Source organism: Eretmochelys imbricata, chromosome 6 (genome assembly GCF_965152235.1).
Source record: "Eretmochelys imbricata isolate rEreImb1 chromosome 6, rEreImb1.hap1, whole genome shotgun sequence".
NCBI lineage: Eukaryota > Metazoa > Chordata > Testudines > Cheloniidae > Eretmochelys > Eretmochelys imbricata.
Genome location: NC_135577.1, coordinates 69,408,767 through 69,428,911, shown reverse-complemented (window position 1 = coordinate 69,428,911; position 20,145 = coordinate 69,408,767). Strand labels below are relative to the sequence as shown.

The 20,145-nt window shown below is 44.7% G+C and overlaps 2 protein-coding genes across 8 annotated transcripts in view; one reads left to right on the top strand and one right to left on the bottom strand.

Annotated features, from left to right (window-relative positions):
- ZNF106 (zinc finger protein 106) overlaps positions 1-3,127 on the bottom strand; it is a 78,616-nt gene extending 75,489 nt beyond the window's left edge. For all 3 annotated transcript variants that reach the window (XM_077818825.1, XM_077818822.1, XM_077818823.1), the window contains exon 1: positions 2,949-3,127. The gene's annotated coding sequence lies outside the window, so the exon portion shown is untranslated. The remainder of the gene's footprint in view (positions 1-2,948) is intronic.
- Positions 3,128-3,321: 194 nt separating this feature from the next.
- The window catches only part of SNAP23 (synaptosome associated protein 23), a 39,333-nt gene continuing 22,509 nt past the window's right edge, over positions 3,322-20,145 (top strand). Inside the window, exons 1-2 of one of the 5 annotated variants that reach the window (XM_077818818.1) lie at positions 3,377-3,485; positions 11,476-11,551. The gene's annotated coding sequence lies outside the window, so the exon portion shown is untranslated. The other 4 variants (XM_077818821.1, XM_077818816.1, XM_077818819.1 and 1 more) reach the window with 4 other exon arrangements.

The following is a 20,145-nucleotide window of genomic DNA, read 5'->3' as shown; positions in this document are numbered from 1 at the left end:
AATAAATTAAAAAAAAATATCCCAAATCAGCAAGTCTCAGAGCCCAGGTCAATTGACTTGGGCTTGCATTATGGAGCTAAACTTAGCTGTGTAGGAGTTCCTGCTGGGGCTAAAGCCCAAAGCCCACACTCCAGTGCAAGCAAGAACGTCAACACTGCTACTTTTAGGACTTGTCTACACTACAAAATTTTGTCAGCAAAAGCTGCCTTATGCCGACAAAACAGGGGAGGTCTACGCACTACAAAGCTACTTCTGGCAGCAAAACTCTGCTGTTTTGCAGACAAAATAAAACCACCTAACAAGAGGCAACTTTTTATGGCAAAGTGACAAAGCCTCAGTGTGGACTCTGTTTCGTTGACATAACTGGCTTCCACCAATATCCCACAATGCCTCCTGTGACTGCTCTGCTCACTGTTTTGATCTCTGCATGCTCTGCAGGCATGTGCGCCTTGCCTTTCAAAGCTCTAGGAAGTATCTGACAGCTGAGTATGCTGCTTCTGTTTGGGGATCAAAGAGCAAATCATTAAAGTAGAATACTCCTGTTCTTACCTGCACTAGGAACACAGTGTCAGGAAGGAAGGGGAGGGGGACTGCTGTACTGCTTTGACATTCCTCAGCGTGGAGAACTCAGAGCTGCTCAGGATGCTAATCCTGGCAGCTGAGGAGACTGTGGGAATCACAGAACCAGACAGGCAGGCAGAGTGGGTTGCTTCAGAAGAGACTGCTGTGCTGAGTAGTCAGGGGCTGACGTGGCCAGGGGGGGAGGTCCCCCTCCCCATGCCTCAGGATAGGTCTGCCAGCCTGCTGAATCCCCCACCCCAGACACACTGTTCTCCTCTCCTTACCCCCACCCTACCCTTCAGCTGAAAAAGCGCTGACAATCTACTAAAATGCCCCTGGAAGGTAGGATTGAGAAACCTGCCCCATGAGGCATTGCAAACCCTTCTCAAAGCACCCTGCAGCCAGTTGCACAGTGGGATAGCTACCACAGTGCACTGCTCTGTCAATGCAAGAGCTGTTCGTGTGGATGCACTCTGCTGACACAAGGAGCTAGTGTGGATATGTAACAGTGGATTTAATTAAAGCAGCATAACTTTTGCTAACAAAACATTGTAGTGTAGACGAGGCCTTAGACCAGGAGTGGGCAAACTTTTTGGCCCAAGGGCCACATCTGGGAATAGAAACTGTATGTCATGCCATGAATACTCACAAAATTGGGGTTGGGATGTGGGAGGGGGCGAGGGCTCTGGTTGGGGGTGTGAGCTCCGGGGTGGGGCCAGAAATGAGAAGTTTGTTCAGGGTGCAGGAGGACGATCAGGGCTGGGGCATGGGGTTGGGGTGCAGGGAGAGGCTCAGGGGTGCAAGCTCTGGGCTGCGCTTACCTCAAGCAGCTCCCAGAAGCAGTGGCACGTCCCTTGTCTGGCTCCTATGTGGAGGCATGGCCAGGCAGCTCCACATGCTGCCCCATCTTCAGGCACCGCCCCTGCAGCTCCCACTGGCTGCAGTTCCTGACCAGTGGGAGCTGTGGGGCCAGCACTTGGGGCAAGGGCAGCGTGCAGATCGGCGCTCCCTAGCTGCCCCTAAGCGTAGGAGCCAGAAAGGGGCCATGTCGCTGTTTCCGGAAGCCGTGGGGAGCAGCCCCTGATCCTGCTCCCCAGCTGGAGCACCGGAGCAGAGTAAGCCCCAGACTCCGCTCCCCAGCTGGAGTTTGAGGACTGGATTAAAATGGCTGGGGGGCTGGATCCAGTCCATGGGCCGTAGTTTGCCCACCCCTGTCTTAGATGCATAGAGCTCACCTGAGTCAGTTGACCCAGGCTCTGAGACTCACTGCCACAGGGTTTGGGATTTATTTATTTTCTTTTTGCAGTACAGGCATACCCTAAGAATTTATCTGTGTTGATATTTAGAGGAGGGACTCAACCGAGCAGCGAATGGAGGAATGATAGACATTATCAGGAAGGTCCAAAAACAGGGGCCCAGAATCCACTTCTGAACATCATGCATCACACCTCAATCCCCTTCTCCTTCAAGCCATTCCTCAGAACATATCTGGTCCATGAAGACCACAAATCCTAGACCTCCTCTGAAAGAAACAGTATCTCATGTAAAATAAAAAAATTCAAGGAACAAAAGGAGCCAATTAGCTAGAGAATAAATGAAGTCAGTTATGATTTTTTTCAAAACTACACTTAAAAGATTGATCAAAAACATATGAACTGTGGGTAAAAGTGTGAAGCTGAAATTCAGAAATATGCTGAAGGGTTCATAACAGAAATCAAAAGAGAAGAGTTCATGTAACATGTAAAAAAAAAAAAAGGGAAATTTTTGTGGGTTAACATGCTCTTAAGCATAAGTGCTTACTTTAAAATGCATCATCTTCCAAAATGCATCCTGATGATATTTTGGCATGTTACAAGAACAAATTAACATTTGCACACTAATGAGCTCACCCACTGGACATATTTAGATGCAAGTTCACACCTGTTTTCAGATGTGTGCCTACTTTAACTTAATATACCTGAGTGACGGAGTGAGCGAGGATGGGCACAAAGCGGGGCGGCTCCTAGGGGCAGAGTTTAGCACCCAGCGTGGCTCTCAGTGAGGAGTTAAAGATCTATAAATGGGCGTTTGCTTTAAAACAAGAGAAATTCTACTCAACCCAGTGGCAAAAGATCAAGAGGCTCGGCGCTAGGAAGAAGACGCACTCGCTCTCTCTCTACGGTGTAAGAGCCGTCCCGCCCGTCCGCCTTCCCACCGCCACGGAGCCCACTGCCACCTCCTATACCTGTCTCCCCCGACGTTCCCAGCAGCCTCCCGGATCTCCATAACCCGCCCCCACACTCCTGAGCCATTAATGATCCCAGCCCCTCCGACGGAGCAGCACCTGCAGCCGCCGAGCCCCTGCCCGCCACACAGCCGCGAGGAGGCCGACAGAGCCCCGTACTCACAGGCCGCGTCCTCCTGGTTCCACAACAGCGCAGCAGCCCCGCCGCCCATCACGCGGCTCGGACCGAGCAGGCCCCACCACCTACCCGCGGCCCGCCGCGGCTCCCACAGGAAAACAGCGACGACGAGTCGCGCTCGCGACACGAGCGGGAACCGCGGCGCAGAACAAGAGGAGCGTGCGTTCCCGCAGCCAATCAACGAGCACAGCAAACGCCTTGCATTCTGGGAAATGGCGATTTCGTTACCGCGCGGCTCTAGCCAATCTCTCGCTCTCTCTACGCGCTGCTGGGTGGTGATTCGCGAGAATGGGGCCAGCCGCCATGCTGGGTGTGGCCGACGAGGTGCCTTTCTCTCCGCCATGTTGAAAGTGACTCTCCCCCGCTGTGTTGTCAGGTGGGCGGCGCTGGTTTCCGCTTCCGGTGGGGTTGGTGGCTCTGCTTGCCGGGCAGGTGTCTGTGGTGCGGGGAGACTCGGGATGGGGTATTAAAGCGACGGCTCTGCTCGCAGTCTGGACTCGAGCGCGGTGGCGGCGCCTGCAGGTGGGAGGAGGCGGAAATCTCTGGGTGTGGCGCCCCGTCTTTGCGGGGAGCGGGGCAGCCCGTGTTGTCCCGCTCGAGGTGGGGTGGGAGCAGGGCGGAGTCCGGTCTGGTGCGCTGGGCTGGGCTGGAGAACACTCTGGGCTGCCCCACGCAGGGGCTCGCTCCCCGAGGCATGGGCTGGCTCCCTCTGCCCATGAGCCTGGCCTTAGTGCGGGCCCCAGGCGTGAGGCCGGAACGGGAGCTGGGGATGGGGCGGTGAGTTCCCGGGAATGGATTTCAGAGTCCTGAGCTCCTGCCCAGTGATCAGGCGTGGAGGCTCTCCCCGTCCTGCGGAGCTGTGAGAGTACTGCCCTCTCCTGGGGAGGCGCCAGCTGTGCTAAAAGGCTTCGCCAGTTACTAGCAACAAAGGTAGTGGGGAATTGGCGACATCTCCAGTTCTAGTCACCGTGGTGACTTAGCTGTGTGTGTGTGTGTTCACTCATGTACAATGTTCCCTCTATCTTTGTACAATCTTTGATGGGCCGTGTGTGCAAAAAATTTCTTCTGTGCAAATTGTTGTGCTTCTGTGCAAACTTTTGTGCATGCGGTGTTTTGCTGGGTGCCCATGGTTTAGGATCTGTGTGCGTGTGCACAGCTTAGAGGGAACAGTGGTCATGTGCTTATTATCTCCTGATACATTGGTTTAAAATGTGTCCTTTATAATGCATTCAGGGAGTGCTGTTTAGCATGTGTAAGAGAGAACTGCTGAGCTCCAGGAATTGATGCTGGGTGGCAGATATGTACCTAGACAGAGAAGAAAATATAAGTGTTTTAAGCATTAGAAATAAGAATGGCCCGCAACATAAGAACGGCGATACTGGGTCAGACCAGTGGTCCATCTGGCTCAGTATCCTGTCTTCCAGCAGTGACCAATGCCCTGTGCTTCAGAGGGAATGAACAGAAGAGGTAATCGTCAAGTGATCCATACCCTGTCGTCCATTCCCACCTTCTGGTAAACAGAGACTAGGGATACTTGGAGCATGTTATTACATCCCTGACGATCCTGGCTAACAGCCATTGATGGACCTATCCTGCTTGAACTTATAGGGTTTTTTTTGTTTTTAATACGGTTTTGGCCTTCACAACATCCCTTGGCAAGAGGGTGCCACACGTTAACTGTGTGTTGTGTGAGGAAGTACTTCCTTTTGTTCATTGAAAACCTGCTGCCTATTAATTTCATTGGGTTTCCCTTAGTTCTTGTGTTATGTGAAGGAGTAAATACATTTCCTTATCCCTGTTGTCCACACCAGTCAAGATTTTATAGACTGCTATCATTATCCCCCTTTGTCATCTCTTTTCTAAGTCTTTTTAATCTAGCCTCATATGGAAGCTGTTCCATCCCCCTAATCATTTTGTTGCCCTTCTCTGTACCTTTTCCAGTTCTACTATATCTTTTTTTGAGATGGGGTGACGAGATCTGCATGCAATATTCAAGATGTGGGCATACCATGGATTTATATAGAGGCATTGTGGTATTTTCTGTGTTGTTTATCCCTTTTTGTAATGGTTCCTAACCATTGGCACTTCGCACTGAAGAATGTTAGCTGCCCTCTTCAAGATGCTTTTAGAAGAGCAATTTGTTTCTTTATCCTTATAGAGCCTCCTCATCTCTGCAGAAAGAGTTTGGGAAAGTCTTTATACTAGGTGATGGCTGAAAGAAAGGTTCTTAGGGATGTGGAACCCTTATGCTACTCATTGCCTTTGCAGCACATGCAAACCATGCTTATATTGTTGGTTTATCAAACCTTTGTGCAGATCTGGAGCATATGATAAATGGCATGAATCTTGTACTATGTTAGATTTTAAACATCTAATTTGATATTCTTTCTCCCTGGCCTTTATAAGGGAGGGATCCTGTTTGCTTTCTGTATGAACTCACAGTACCTAAGAAATGCTATCAGGTAGTTTTAAAAGAAATAAAATTTCTATTTTTAGTGGTTTAGAACATAAAACTGGTAGGTCCTGCTTCCCTGTCAGCAAACTGACAAGGCAGCAACCCCCAGTAAGCTTCATAGATATTTAACAACTCTTCCCTAGTTCTTATCCAAATGTCTTGAGGTGCTTTATAAACTTTTAGTTATCTGAGCCATGTAGGATTGTCTGAGAGGTACATAAAGAATACTGGATCACTTCACCCATCTGCCGTAGCCTCATCTGGGATGGAACACAATTACTGTTTAATAACAGACAGCAGAAGTATAGCCAAACGAATAATCTATCAAGTAGAATTTGCAAGGGAAATTTAGGAAGGTGTAATGTATTTACGTGGGGCTGGGTAAGTCGAGTACACGAGGGTTTAACACCCGTTCTGTCATGAAAAGTGACATTGTCTACCTCATGAATCTGAGTGAGCATATTCCTTAATTTTGCAGATTACACATAATATCATGCCTTCAGCAATATGATGCCCACTGATAATCCTATTGGGATATTAGTTCAGTATTCAGCTGGAAGAAACATGTTGTACATCTATTCTGCTCCTCACAACGCTTCAGGGGTTAGATTTCAGAGTAACAGCCGTGTTAGTCTGTATTATAAATTGGTTAGTCGCTAAGGTGCCACAAGTACTCCTTTTCTTTCAGGGGTTAGAGTGGCTGCTCTAGGAAGGCTCTTCAGGGGACAAAGAAGTGGGCTGTCCCCAGTGCTGATGAGGGGGCTCTTTTTGGCTTATCAGTGTCTGGCAAGTGGATTCTGAGAGAGGCCCGGTACTGATCTGGAAATTCATCCCTTTGAGTACCTCACCCTTCTGTAAGTCTAGGCACATTTGGGACAGCAACTGACTGTACAGTAAGGTGTTAAATTTGTGTATAATAGATGGTCTTCCAGCCAATCGTGGGAGGGCTCTTATACACTGGTCATGGGGTTTTCCCAGAGGCAACAAGCTGGCTTTGCTTGGACAAATAAAAAGCTGAACATACTACAAGAAGAGACAGCTGGAAGAACAGGCACTGGTAATGCCATGTCATCTTTACAATGTGTTCAGGAAGTTGATAAGAGAAGCCAGGAAGGGTGCAGAATGGTATCTTTGGTTTTTTGTTTTTTTGTTTTTTTTGTTCTCCCCCTCTCCCCCCACAGTTGCTTTGCTTGTTTGGATATGAGACAGACTTTGAGGGGAGGGGAATATGGGAAGGGGAGGGAGGAGGTTCTGGTGCTGACACTTCATAGTGTCCTGCAGCAGGAATCTGCTGTGCCTATAACATAAGTAGGCTTCTTCTCCTTTCAACTAATGAAGGGATTTAAAAAAGCACATGCGTTTCTTCCATGCACTCTTTCATGTAAAAGATGTAGTAGTCCTAAGCCAGCTGTTTTTGTCTTCTAAATCACCTAATTTCAAATTTATGATAGTACTGCTCATCACTTTTTATCTCTAATCTCTGTGCAAACATCCGTATATTAAATCCCTGCGTTCCTTTGGGGTAGCCATTGTCTCTCTCTTTCAGTTGTGATAACTGAGGCACAGAATAGTTATGACATGAGTGAGGCCACACAGAAAGTCACTGTCAGAGCTGAGATTACAGCTCAGGAGTCCCACTTTGTTGCTGAAACAATCATGTTTGTCTCTTATTTCCTGCCTTTCTTTCTTTGGAAATATCTCATACCTGTAGATGCTCCTGTAAGCAGCCTACGGTTTGGTGTTCCCTGTTTTTAGTCAAGTGTGATTGTGTGTACTCGCGTTCTTCACTGGTGCTTGCACAGAATTTCACAAGAAATCAATGAGCTAGTGAAGGAGTTTCTTTTGAGGAGAGTTTTGTAAATCTTATTCACTTTTACTGGTAAACACACCAGATTAAACAAAGGATAAATCAGGTTAGTTATTTGTATAGTCACCTGACAAGGTTTAATGCAATAATTCAACACAAACATTTTATTCTGCAACACATGATATCCTTAAACCTATACTCTGGGAAAACTTTTAATTCCCTTGATTAAGGGACAGGGCCACATACGCCTATTTAGTATCATTACCATAGTTCGGCAGTTTTGTGCTCCATAGAATTTTTCTCTGTCTAGACGTAAAATTAATGTCCAAAGGGACACAGTCAATAGTATTATCCCACTAAGAATTTCTTACCTTATATTGTCATAAGTAACATCTGCCATTAATCTAATGGAAAGATCCCATAGAAAACATTGACTGGATTTATAGACTTTAAGGCCAGAAGGGTCTATTATGATCGGAAGGACATAGGTAGTAGTACTTCACCCAGTGATCCTTGAGTCAAATCCATGATGTCTGGTTTAAACGAAGCATATTTTTTAGGTACAGACCCACTTTTAATGTAAAGACTCCCAGTGATGGAGAACTAAATGCTTAAGTAATCTGCTCTGATTGTTAATTACCCTCATTGTCTTAAAGTTCTGATTTATTTCTAGTCTGAATTTGTCTATCTTTAACTTGTTATGCCTTTGTATACTAAATTCAAAGAGCGCTCTCTCAGAAAAATCTTCCTATGCAGGTATTTACAAACCATGACCAAGTCTTATCTATCTTTATCTTCTCTTGGATAGACTAAATAAACTAAGCTTCTTTAATCTCTTGCTGTAAGGCACATTTTCCAGACCTTGAATATTCTTCTGGCTCTCTGCTGAACCCTTTTCAATTTCACATCTTGAAAACTGGACATGGTATTATCTGTGTTTAGAGCAACAGAGAGACTATTGCTGGAATACTATGTCTCTGCTTTTACTTGTGATTCCCCTACTTGATGTCCCAGTATTTCTGGTGCACAGGAGCTTTTCACTAACAATAATGGCTCTTTGGTGACTCTTCTGAAATAATTGGGTGATCACTTGCAGATAGAAGTGGGTATTTGTCACAGACTGACTTATTGATCTCTGTACAGATGCCCATTATAATGGGGAGATGTTATAGAAGAAGCAAGTTCTGTGAAGCATTTCTCACTTCATAACAGCATTCTCTGCCATCTTAGGGTAAAGCTTTAGCCAACTGCTCTCTAGCCAAATGTTGGTTTTGGCAAAACATGGCAGTAGCTGTGTAGTGGTGGTGATTGTTAGATGGTGACCAGCTCTACATCCATGTGGTGCTGGCACTTCAACCTGGGTTGCTTCATCAGGCCTCCCAGCAGCTTCTTAGATATGTTGAATGGTATGCGGGGCAGGACTCACCCTTGTAGGACTCTGCAGATGAGGGTTTGTCAGTGGAGGAATAGTTGCCCTCTGGGTCTCTTCTGAGAGGAAGGATATAAACTATTTCAGTATATTTTTATTCATCCCACCAGCTTCTTGTGGAGAGACAGGAGTATTCAGTGATCAAAGATATCAACTATTGTACTACATTAGACTTTTGTATAGTCCAGTACTTCTCAAGCTAGTGCCTTTTTTTATTCAGACACACAATTTTGTGGACCCCCCCATTATAAAAGTAAAAAAAAAAACCATAAGTAACAATAAGCCTATATAATACAACTGTCACTGCATTTGACCTCACAAACACAGAAGATTTAGGTTCACTGCCCTGAAATTATTCTGGAAATCTTGTTTTCACTGCTTGAGAACTATAATAAAAATTTCAATGCCTCACAACCCTCTGACTGTCTTTTGTGATCTCCCCTGTCCCCTTTCTGGAGAAGGGGTGGAGGGTCACAACACACCAGCTGAGAAACACAGGTATAGTCTAAATCCTTTCCATATTATATGGAATGTAGTCTTCCCCCCACCCCCCACCCCTTTTGTGGAAGGCATGAGAGTACAACAATCAAAAGAGGGGAAATCCTACTAACTTAGTGAATGAGACGCTTTAACAAATGTAATATTTAGGAGGAAAAAGCAAGTGCTAGACTGGGGACAATTACTGGAAAAAGGAACTGCCTGTAGACTTAAAATGAATTGTGTTGTAATTTTTTTAATCTAGATAATGAGCTGAGTTATGAGGTAATTTACCAGGTTGAGACATTAAAGATCTGAAAACTTGCACCATGATTTGTTAATAGTGATGAGCTATTTGCTTTGTATTGTTGGTCGGTCAGTCTTGATGTTCAGAAATATTTTATTTCCTTGTTATTTCAGAAATCTTTAAATTGAACAGATCTGGCTACATGAGGGGAAATTAAATTTGATTCCCCACATCTTCCCCCCCCACCCCCATCATTCTAACTGGATGTGATGCTTATTAAATGCACGTCACTCTTAAACTATAAATTGTGCAAATGAATGACTTCTATTAAAATTTGCTATGTTATGTGGCTAATGCATTTAAAGCTACTTGACTTTCTAACACACTAGGTTGTTAACCTGAGGGAACGGGTAGCGCTAAATGGCCTTGCGGTTCTTGGGACTCTACCTGCAGTCGAAAAAGTAAGGAAACTGGTTCGATGTTACAAAGCAAATATCTCCAGCAATCCTGTTGGATTAAAGAATAAGATTAGAACTAGTACAACATTTGGTATCTATTAAAGTCAAAATGATTTTTGTGACTTTCTGTAAAGTAGAAGGAAGTGGAGAGAACTTTAAGGGTTTGTGTTGGGATCTCTTCCTGATCATTGGGGTACTAGTGTTCTTAGCACCTGAATCTCAATCAATATGATACTAAAAATAGATGGAGAACAACAAGAGTGCTTCCTAGAGCTGAGATGGGTCCTGCTGATAACTACAGAAGTACACAAACAAGGAAATACTCTCGTGCTTTTAGAAAATACAGGATACGTGTACACTGCAATAAAACATCCATGGCTGGCCCATGTCACCTGTCTTTGGCTCCGGCTGCTGCAGGGCTATAAAATTGCAGTGTAGATGTCTGGGCTTGAGCTGGAGCCTGGCTCTGGAACCCTCGCAGCGTGTCTTATTGCAGTGTAGAGAGATCCACAGGGCTCAAAATAAGTACCTGCCAAAAATGGAGTGGAGGAAGTACAAAACTGTCTAAGAGAAATAATCTTAGATTTCCTAACATTAGAGGAATTAAAACTACTTTATTTAAAATATATTTTTTTTAAATCTCTCCATAGCATTGGTTGTGGCCACAGTTGCCTAAGGAGGAGAAGCAGCAGAGGGGAGAGAGCTGGTACAGAGAGCATTGGGAAGAGCAAAAAGTCGATAGTGGGTACTGGCCAGAGCTGGGGAACCCTTGCTGTGTTAGAGGAGAGCTTGTTTAGAGGCCCCCAGGAAGGAGGGGAAGAACCAGCCTAGGTAGGAGAAGCTGATTCCAAAACAAGAGGGTTGATGCTCAAGGGTAGATGTAGGACTTGCAGGCAGGGACACCTTGGTGAATGGAACACTATGGGAAGTCCCCTTGCTGCAGGAAGCCGAGCCCAGAACAAGGGGCGAGTCTGGAGGGATGTTCCCTGAGCAGCAGGAGCACTCAGGTCTGGAGGCCTGACTTGAGTGCAGTACTGTGGAGAGTTCTGTGGCAGGGAACTTGACTTGGGGCAATGAGAGAAGACTTCAGGAGAGGAGTGACTCTTGGAGCTCTCAGGCAGCCTGGAGAGTAGGGCCCTGGAAAGGGGCTAAAAGAAGTTTGACGGGTGGGTGACCTGTGAACGGTGACCTTTGAAAGGGTTTGAAGAGCTACTGTGTTGTAATCTTGTCTGTCTTTGGGGATTTGAGAGGAGCTGTTTTTACTATGAGTGATACGTGAACTGAGACACTCCATATGAATATAGGGTTTGAATTTGCACCGAAATATAATATTCCTTTGTGCAGGTGGATTTCATGGAGAAACTGAGACAGGCCTGACGATTGTGCTATGGTCTGCTGCAGGAGGATGCCCCAGGTGGGGCTCATCAGATCAGTGTTGCATAGTCTACTTTAAAAGCAAAATAAAACCAAAGTAACCATGTGAGTTGCAGAAAGTATAAAAATTAGTGTGCAGTGTTTTCCTCATGCTGCCCTGCCAATGTTCTTCAAATGTAAGCAGTGCAAATTAGCTCTTGAGGTGAGTCTTCATGTTTTAGTCTTTTTTCTTACAGTGCCAAATATACTTTTTCTTTTTCCCTAGGAATATGACAATCACCAGCACAGACCACTGAACAGACATTAGAGGCTAACAACTTCTGATTACTAATAACCTGGAAGTATGAAGTGGGAAAATTAGAGATGAAAGTATTCCATAGCCAGATGTTGGGTGTGGAGTTTCTTACTGCTGAATCAGTCTGAGATTCTTCCAGTTTCGTTCACAAATTGGATATCATTTTTTCTCTCGCCTCTCCCCAAAAGGACAGTTATTGTACAAGGCAAACATGCAATGTTAGAATCGTAAGATGTAGTAAGACCCTGGCTTTGTCATCATTCTCTGTACTCCAGCAGTAACTATCCTCCTTGGCTGACAGATAACTTCATTTTCTTTTCCCTCACCCCTTTATTGGTTACACTCAAGAAAAAAGGGGGAACTCTTATCTGCCATGAAAAGCCCTTTATCTGATTTGGGGAACAAGCATCAAGGCATAGCTTGTTCTCTGATACTGGTGAGGAAGGAAGAATTTGTGAAGCTGTATTATTAGCTGAGCAATAGCAGAACTGGAGGGAGGGCAAATGGTATGGTGGAGGGGGACATTTCTGGGAGGGAGGGGATAGTGTGAGAGGCATGTCTGGGGAGAGAAGGGACTTGGCTAGAGGATGAAGGGGACTCATAAGTTGATTGAACTGTCATCTTTGACAGTCCAATTTAAATCTTGTTTGAACGCACCTACCCTTAGCAACATTTTTTCTTAAGTATGGAAATCTTTAATTGTGAGGTTGTTCTAGATTGATTATGTAATTCAGGAGGACTATACAAACTCCCTGTTGCAGACCACAGCTTGAAATCCACTACGGAATACCTGTAGGTGATCAGAGTTGCTTATGTTAGAGGCTCGAGTGATCATTGTTAGATGTATCCCTGGATAAATTTAACTATGATAAAATTTACAGTTGACACAAATATTGAAGTGGTTGGAAATATACAGGAGATAAGCACCAAATGCCAGTGACCTGGATAACTTAGAGTAGTGGAAGTTACAGGCAATGATGGAAGATATATTAATGTAAAGATCTACACATGGGAGACAGAATAATAACTAAAGTACCATATTTATTGCAGTCAAGGAGATTTCTCATCTTTCTTGGCTTCACTGGTTTAAGATTACTTTGTCTCAGCAAACACCATTTGCTTCAGGGAAGGCTTGTGACAAGAGTTTGAGGGGGATGTGTCTACAAGATAATGTCTGTTAGAAAGTGAGAACTGTTGCTGAAATGGGTGAACAGTGTTTTCTGTTTAGTTACATGTTTAGAACTTCTTGTTTTTTGAATATCTTGACACTAGAATTCAGTCTTTTTTACATTTTTTGTAGGTCATAAAATTTACCATAGCTGCTGATGGTAATACATTACTTTCCATTCATGTTCTGTTTGCCCTGTGGAGAGTTGGATTTTGTTTTCAGGGAGTTACTCTTCAAATATTGACTTTTTTTTCTAATTTAAACTGCTATGTTAAAGTATCTGTGGCTAATATTTTCGAGTGAGGACAGCTGAAATCTCTTTCTTTATGGAGGAATAAATAGGTTGGTTTTTTTTTTGGTAGAAATACCTTTCTTTATATAAAAAATGTGCAGAGAAGGGCTACTAGGATGAGCCAAGGAATAAGAGGAGACTCAAAGAGCTTGGATTGTTTAGCTTAACTGAAAGAAGGCTACGGGGAGATATTATTGCTCTCTATAAATACATCAGAGGAATAAATACCAGGGAGGGAGAGGAATTTAAGTTAAGCGCCAGTGTGGACACAAGAACAAATGGATATAAACTGGCCATCAACAAGTTTAGGCTTGAATTAGATGAAGGTTTCTAACCATTAAAGGAGTGACGTTCCAAAACAGCTTTCCAAGGGGAGTGAAGCAGTGAGGGCAAAAAACCTAACTGGCTTCAAGACTGAGCTTGATAAGTTTATGATGAGACTGCCTATAATGGCATGTAGCTGATCTGCAACTGCTAGCAGCAAATATCTCCAGTGGCTGGTGATGGGACACTGGATGGGGAGGGCTCTGAGTTACTATAGAGACTTATTTCCCAGGTGTTCGGCTGGTGGGTCTTGCCCATATGCTCAGGGTCTAACTGATCACCATATTTGGGGTTAGGAAGGAATTTTCCCCCAGGTCATATTGGCAGATACCTTGGGAGTTTTTTGTCTTCCTCTGCTGCATGTAAGTAGGGATCACTTGAAGGTGTAAACTAGTGTAAATGGTGGATTCTTTGTAACTTGAAGTCTTTAAATCAAGAGTTGAGGACTTCAGTAACTCAGTCAGAGGTTAGGGGGTCCATTACAGGAGTGGGTTGATGTAGTTCTGTGGCCTGCAATGTGCTGGAGGTCAGATTAGATTATCATGATAGTCCCTTCTGACCTTAGAGTCTGAGTCTATGCTAGGGCTTGGAGTTCAATCCATAATCCCCTTATGTTGAAACTGCATCATACAGTTGGGTATGTTTCTTAGTGGTCTATTTGAAAAGAAGACCATCAAGGTTTAATGGACGCTCTATTGTTAGCCCTTGGACACTGCCCCTTGAAATTCAAGAGAACCTCAGAAAAAAGCAAATAAACCCCACATTTAAAATGACACAGATACATGTAACAATTCTCCAGTATTGGACAGTGTCAGAATTGGTGCATGGACTGTGGATCTGAGCCTAAATTTTTTTTCACAGTTTGGATTGATATAAAAAAGATATCAAAAAAGTTACATCTTCCCTCCAATTTCCCTAAAATTAAGATACTTCTCTAAGGGCTGGATCGAGCCATTAACCTCTCACCTTACCTGAAGGACCCCTGAATTAAGTGAATCCATGAAGTTGCTGAAGGTGGAACAAGTACACATGCCTCTCCTACCGACCAGGGTTAGGAGCTTCTGTGTCAGAAGGCTCAAAGATAGACTGAGTCTTCTAGACCATCCCAACTGGGAATGCAGGATTGAAGGCCCTGTTTCTCTCCCCACCCTTTTTCCCTTGCTGGTCTGCCACTAAGACTGGTGGACCCCAGGGAATGCTTTTCATACACCTCCTGTTTCCTCCTTCAGACTGGCTTGAGTGCATGGCTCAGACATGAGTGGCCTTGGCAAGATGCACAGCCATGTATTGCAGGTTAATGTAAATTAAAAACTTCTACATCAGACAGGGTTTCTGCATCTTTGTATGATTACCATGAGCAGTGATCCCAAGATGGCTGTAATATTTAGTTAATTCACATCAGTCAATTTCCTTTGGAATGGGTGCATAGAAGAAAACTCAATTTGTTTTCGCTAACAGTAGAAGTCAGAAGTTGCTAGACACTAGTGTTCTAAATCATGGAAAAAGTGTGGATGCCTTTCTAAAATTCATAAGCTTGTCTTTACTCAAAGCAATATACTTTTGTTCCAAATTTGTTTCAGATTTTATTTTTGAAAAGTTTGTGGAAAGCCAAACTCTTTTTTTTTTCAACATCACTGCTTAGATGTCCACTTTTTAAAGCAAGCTTTATATAATAAAAAGCTCAGACTAGATGCAGTATCTAGCTTTCATTGAGGTATTGGTTTTACCCAGTTGTTTTAAACAGGGTTGTCGGAGGCCTAGAAGCTGTGACTTACCTAAGTTCTATTTTATCTGACTTACAGACCTTAAGTTCTTCTTGGCTTCTTGTGCTTTGGCTTACAGCCATGTGACCTCTGAATAGCTACATGGAAATATGGTGCTATATATTAACTCCTGTCATTTTGCTGGTGAAGGTCACCTGTTTGACAAGTATGAAACTGGTACTACAGTAGAACCTCAAAGATATGAACACCAGAGTTATGGACTGACTGGTCAACCAGACACCATGTGGAACCGGAAGTAAGCAATCAGGCAGCAGCAGAGACAAAAAAACAACATACTATACTGTGCCTGTACTGCATCTTAAAGGTAGGCGCATCGGGGCTGCCTGATCCCACCCCACCACCTACTTGCCATGTGGGAAGCACCACTTACAGGTAGGGGGTGAAGTTGCTGAGTTTCACTGGCACAGCTATGAGCCCCCAAGAAGGCAGAGCAGGAGCAGTGCTGGGATCTGCAGCTTTCCTGTAAGCTACAAGCACAGTTTCTTTCCTGCCCCCTCCAGGAAAGAAACTTCCCGAGTTCCTGCTGGAACCTGGCCTGGAGTGTTTGCTGCTGGAGCCCAAGCTCCTGCCTGCACACTGCACTCTGGAGGAGCAGCTCAGTTTTAAAGGGCCACAGCCTGCACCATGTACCACTGACTCTACAGTGTCCCAGGGTGTCTTATTCATCACGCTTGTAGCCAGGGGCTAGAACCAGCTGCCTGTGCACACTCCCATTTGCTGGGCAGCCACTTACAGGTAGGTGGTGAAGATACTGATGTTCACGGGCGTAGCTGTGAGCTCCCACTCTGAGCAGTCCGCCCTGAGGAGCATCTCATAACATCTTGTTGAGAGTTAGAAACATTTTAGAGTTACGAATAAGCTCCATTCCCGTGGTGTGTTACTCTGAGGTTCTACTGTATGCCAAAGACAACTGTTGAATAAAACTTGTGATCAAATTTGGAACCTTCATACTGTAAATAGAACTTGTTTTACTATGGCCAGGGAGAGGGTGTGGCCGTTATGATTTGCAGGCCATGTGGTGATGGTGTCTCCCATCAACTTGGCACTGACCCTTTACAAGGGAGCCATCTTCTTTGCAGGGTAGCAGTAAAGTTGATACCAAGTCCTGACATTACTCCTTCAATTGATGCCATTGCTAATATTTAAAGCAGTGTCCTGCAACTCCCCCCGGCCCCTCCAGCTACATCTGTGCTGCACCTCACTGGTGGCAGCATGTAGGGTATATGTAGCTACGCACAGCAGTCAAAAGCAAGCTGCATGCTACACATCTCAGTGAAAGGCTCCAGCAGAGGGAAGCAGCAAGGAAAGGTTCTAGCACAAGGGAGGGTAAACTATGGCCTGCAGGCTGGATCTGGCCCGTCAGGGCTTTCAGTCCGGCCCACGGGATTGCCAGCCTGGTGGCACAGCGGGGCTAAGGCAGGTTCCCTGCAGCCGGCACCACGTCCCTGGGGCTGCAGAGTGCTTCATGTGCTGTCCTTGTCAGCAGGCACTGCCCTCCTCCTCCCCCCCCCCCCCCCGCAGCTCCTATTGGCTGGGAACAGAGAACCATGGCCAATGGGAGCTTCTGGGGTGATAGCCACAGGCGAGGGCAGCACGCGGCGGAGCCGCCTGCCCTGCCCTACCCCACCCCCAGGAGCCACTGCCGGACATCCTGGGCACTTCCAGGAGCAGCGCGAGGTCAGGGCAGGGAGGGAGCCTGCCTTAGCCCTAGCTGTGTGCCGCTGCCACCCTGGAGCCACTTGAGGTAAGCGGTGCCGGGCCGGAGCCTGCACCCCTAATCCTTCCTGCCACCCTGCCTTGAGCCCCGTACCATGCCCCTCCTTGCCCTTGCCCTTAGCCCCTTCCTGCACACAGAACCCCCTCCCACACTCCTTTCCACACTCCAACCCCTTGCCCCAGCCCAACATTCATGGCCCTGCATACAATTTCCCCACCCAGATGTGGCCCTTGGGCCAAAAGTTTGCCCACCCCTGTTCTAGCAGCTCCCTGTGGCTAGGAAATGCTCTGGCAGCAGGGAGCTGTCAGAGCCTTTGCCTGCTGCCTCCCACTGCAGGAGCCTTTCCCTGTGGAGGGGAAAGGCTCGAGCAGCTGGGCACTACGCTGCTAAAAATAGCAGTGTAGACTGGAAGGCACTGCTTGGGTGTGTCGGGAGCCATGTAGGGTCCATAGGCACTGGGTTCAGGCATGTCTTAGTCACCTAAGCAGTACCTCGCTGTCTACTCTATTTATACCAATGCTGGGGGCATGCAGTGTATGCACTCTGCTTGATGCCGTAAGGAGTTTGCAGTGTCGAGGTACCCTTAGTGATGGCTTCAACAGTTACCAGTACCAGACTTAATTGATCTATTTATCCTGTAAGTAAAAAGCTTTACTACTTACCTTTTACGATGGCGTTAAATGAATTCCTAGGAAAATCTTACTTTTTGCTTAAATGTTTCCACCTGATCTGCATATGGGTATAGGGAAACTTGCCTGATTTCATAAGGATTAATCATTCTAATTTTCATTGTGTTCTGAGAAACAGTGGGTTTGGGTTGGCAGTGAGATACTGTGCAACAAAGGGATGTCTAGTGTTTCTGCTTCCTTTTTTTTTTTTTTTTTTTTTTTTTTTTTTTTTGCAATGATTACGTTGTGTGTGGGAACTGTAAGATAAGCGGCTCAGAAAATAGATTAATATTGGACATCAGCAAGATCAGTTAACTGCTTGGCTAACCAAACAAATTAAGTAAACTGGCATAAACTGTCTGTTTGCTTTCATTGTCAGGTGTCCCTGAAGAGGTGGACTGTAAACTCTGAGCACCTACAAGGCTGGAGCTCTGGGAAAGGGTGTGCTTAGGCTGCTGGGGACTCTGGGTTAGCATTGGTCCTGGGGTGGTCTAAGGCAGGTGGGTCACAAGAACCATTTCTGTGAGGGGAGAACAGGCAGAACCTGTGACCAGAAGTTTGCCAGAGATGCCAAGGAAAGACTATGCTACAGCTTACTCAGACCGACAGAAGCTTAAGAGCACGTGGGGCCCAGTGTGATAGGACACAACACAGCAGCCTGATCAGCCCTAGCAGAGGGAGCCTTACTAGGACTGTGTAACAGAAGTTAAGTAAAAGCAAACTCTCACGTATAAGTTAGTGTTCTGTTAATGCATTTCAGTTTGTCCCTTATTGTAAGAGAGCCAAACTTGCCCCCTTGGAGTGGTGGTCTACCTTGTGCCAACCAAGATATGGGGTCCTTAAACAATAAGAAAAGTACCAGCTACATATTGCCTGCCCTGATGAGATTTGTGGTTGACAAAATGAGCATTTAACACTTTAAAAATAAATCAGTTGAAATTCTGTATAGTCTCCTATTCTTTTTTTTTTTTGGTGGGGGGAGGTCGGGGAAGGAAGTGATTGGGAGTAGAAACATGAATTCCACAAAATGTGATGTATGATGAGGAAACTCTTCCTATATAGCTTTCTGGGTAATACTCTTTCTCTTCTGTTTTCAGTATCTGTCAAAACTGTATTCTCTCCAGTGTTACTGTTGGAATTCCCCACATCCATCTGTGATGGAATTTGTCAGGGATGATCTTGTACACCAAGTAAAACAATGATAGCTTTAAAGAGACGATGAACATAATCTAAACTGATTGAATTCATAGACTAGCTTCTTGTGAAGCTTCCCTTAAAATGTACTTCATTATAAGGCTGTCTAAGGAACTAACATTTGTGTACTCCTGTTCTAGTTCACTATAATGGTAATGTTTAGGAACTAGCACATGGCTAGGTTGGCTTCGAGAGGAAAGGAGGGGGGGAAATGCCTTTCAGCCTTAGAAAAACAAAGGTGTAAAGATTCTTAATTTTGTTTACTCTTTCATTTAGCCGTGACTGGAAAGGACATGCAGCCAGCAGTACTACTTCCTCTCACCAGTTAGTGCATGCCTTTTGGGGTTCTCTCTTATGGTAAAAATGACGTGCCTGGAGTTGTGTGGGTGAAAATTGACATGAAAACGAGGCATTGTAACCTTGTGACTTTCTTATGCTTTAAGTGAAACTCCAATATCTGTGCACTGTAGAAGACTTCTTAACAAAAAAAAGTCCATTAGTCATAATGTGAAAAAATTGCTATGTGGGATTAGTTTTTCTTGGGCTAAAACAACCTTGCTGTGGGAATTCTCTCTGAATAATTACATGAGATAATACTCAACATAAGAACACCTCAGATTCTAAGGAATTCTGGAAGCAACTTGGCTGGTAAGGGTATAAAAGCTGAGTGAATAATTTTGATTTTTTTCAGTTCAGGGACCAAACCAAAAAATCCTGTGGGGGGAAAAGTGTCAGTTTGAACTAAAACTGACTCTCTTCAGTTTTTCTTGCCAAAAAGAAAAATGCACTCCGTCTCTCACCCCCCCCCCCCCCATTTTTGGTAAAACAAAAATGTCTCATTTAATTGAAACTTTTTTCATTTTTTGTTTGGGTACTTTTCAAGTATTCACCGTTTCTGTTTTCAAATTTAGCTAAATTTCTAAATGAAACACCATTTCAAAGTGAAATGCTGAAACAGTTTGTTTCAAAATGGTTGAAATAGAATGTTTTAATTTTTTTCAAATTTGTTTTGCTAAAACTTAACAGAATTCGACCCAAATTTGTGTGTAGTTGTGGTGCCTTGAAAAAATGCATTGCTAGCAAATTTACTATTGATGGAAAAGAAAAATTCCCCCAGTTTTAGTACAATGTTTAATTCTTTTTCAGAGGTCATGGATGTTTCCTTTACAGAGTAGAAAAACAGTATCTTCTGCAGATGACTTCAAATTGGGTGTTCTTGGTTTCAGATTTATGCTGGCTCAGTTTTAAATTCTTTGTTTTTACTGTGGAATAATAGTTAGCCAGTGCACATAGATGAATTTTTGCATTCTGTCTAAAAATACTGCATGTAGATACTGTAGGTTAATATTGAGGAACTCGGTGCTTCAGTGTCAAGACAGCACCGAGGAAAGCTGTAAACAAAGTCATTTCTCAATTGTTCTGGCTGAAAGAGGAAACGAAGATTGTCAAAAAGGTGCTAGAAGGCTGATATTTTCAAACCATTGTCTAGTATC